Source organism: Bombina bombina, chromosome 5, assembly GCF_027579735.1.
Source record: "Bombina bombina isolate aBomBom1 chromosome 5, aBomBom1.pri, whole genome shotgun sequence".
Taxonomy (NCBI): Eukaryota; Metazoa; Chordata; class Amphibia; order Anura; family Bombinatoridae; genus Bombina; species Bombina bombina.
The window spans coordinates 1,124,457,344-1,124,459,843 of NC_069503.1; positions in this window are offsets into that span (position 1 = coordinate 1,124,457,344).

Genomic DNA, 2,500 nt, shown 5'->3' on the forward strand with positions numbered 1-2,500 from the left:
GCTGAGACGATTTAGAGACGTACGTGTGTGCATAGAGAAACAGAATGAGAGGCCATAGAGACTCACTCCTCAAATAGTGTTTATTTTAACAGAGACCACATCCTGAATCAAAATATAAGATATTACCTTGGCGTCCCTTCTGGTATATGTAAGAATCACGGCTTGTTGCCTTCCTTTCGACCTTCATCCAAGGGATGCTTACCAAGATGATTTAATGCAGCATATCCTGCGTCTCTCATTTTGTTACCACCAGGGTGTATCGACTTGTTCAGTAATGAACTCAGTTGCTCTGTCGGCTGTATTAGCTGAGTAGTATTTTCCTCACAGCATGAATGCCGTGGCACAGGCCGCACTCCAGGCTTGCTATGAGTCAGCTGGTTGGCACACACTGCTCCTTGGATACACCGCTCCATAGACAGGGTTCTTGTGAGTGATTCAAAGATTGTCTACGCGCGTTTCACCCATAATCCTTAGCGTGAACGTTTGGGCTTCATCAGGGATACTGATTGCATGGAGCTTTCATTGACTCTTTTCATTTGATATCATATGATAGTAAAGTGTTGTAACTTAATATATACATTGTATTCAAGCTACATTAAATTGCAGCACTTATATATCTTAAACAATATATTTTATATATATATATATATATATATATATATATATATATATATATATATATATAATATATATACATACATACATATATACATATATCTATATATATATATATATATATATATATATACACACAACACACAGAAAACCTGGCACTCGCTAGCAGACTCACAGTAATGTTTAAAAGCAAATCTGGGGGAAGTCAGTTACATTTGGCGCCAAAGGATCAAGCCCAGGACCACAACAAGGTCTCTCCCTTCCTGGGACCCTAAACCAGCACCCACACAATGCATACTTCCAAACAAACCAACTGGGAACCTCCCAGGGTGACACAGGCTTTTGTAACATCCCCTATGTAAATACAAAACACAGGAATAGGCCGCACTCAGACTGGACTGAGTACACATCCTAAGCAACAGCAAACTTCACAGCCCTGAACACTGACAGACAGCTGCAAAGTTCCCACCAACCGAGACAGTTAACCCCAGAGCAGTCTGGGTGGCAGGCCCGCAAGGAAGCATTACAAATATTATCAACACAACACACAGAAAACCTGGCACTCGCCAGCAGATTCACAGTAAAGTTTAAAAGCAAAACTGGGGGAAGTCAGTTTACATTTGGTACCAAAAGGGTCAAGCCCAGGACCACGACAAGCGTCAATTTTTTGCATACCTTTCCAGATTGTGCAGAACTTGTTTCTAAAATCTCATGTCTCATATACACTACATTATGATGTTTTTATTTTTTGTTCTTTTTTTATTTTTAGCTCATTTATAGTGCTAGATAGCAACTGTTGAATAAATGAAGAGCCCCATTTCAAGGACCACATTTTTTTTTTAGTCATAGAGATTGATACAGCTATTGTTTTCTCTTATATTGAACTCATTTATTTGTGGGAAATCCGATTGGCCGCAAATCTGCAGGGGGCAGTATTGCACCAGCGGTTCACAAGAACTGCCGGTGCAATGATAAATGCTGGCAGCGTTTGCTGTCGGCATTTATCGATGTGTGGCGGACATGATTCGCTATAGCGGATCATGTCTGTCCGCACCATGATAAATTGACCCCATATACTTAAGGTGCTATGTAGTTTATGTAACATACATCTCTCTTATGCTTAGTAATTATCTGTAAAGTAACCATATATATATATGTTTCTTTTTAAATATATGGATATTATTAAAAGCATAATACGACTCTATACAAGGTGTTTGAGAATGTGATAATCTCATGAGGTATATGTTAAAGCTTAAAGGGACACTGAACCCAATTTTTTTATTTTGTGATTCAGATAGAGCATGCAATTTTAAGCAACTTTCTAATTTACTCCTATTATCAGATTTTCTTCATTCTCTTGGTATCTTTATTTGAAAAGCAAGAACGTAAGTTTAGATGCCAGACCATTTTTGGTGATCAACTTTCAGTTGTTCTTGTTGATTGGTGGATAAATTCACCCACCAATAAACAAGTGCTGTCCATGGTCTGAACCAAAAAATTGCTTAGATGCCTTCTTTTTCAAATAAAGATAGCAAGAGAAAGAAGAAAAATTGATAATAGGCGTAAATTAGAAAGTGGCTTAAAATTGCATGCTCTATCTGAATCACGAAAGAAAAAATTTGGGTTCAGTGTCCCTTTAAACTCAAAAAAATGAGTTAGTGACATTCGTGTTATTGTAATAGGAATGTAAACACCATTGTTTTATATATATATATATATATATATATATATATATATATATATATATATATATATATATATATATACAATGTATATATTAAGTTACAACACTTTACTATCATATAATTTCAAATGAAAAGAGGTGGAGTCAGTCAAATAAAAGAGAAGCGCCCCATGTAATCAGTAGCCCTGATGAAGCCCACAA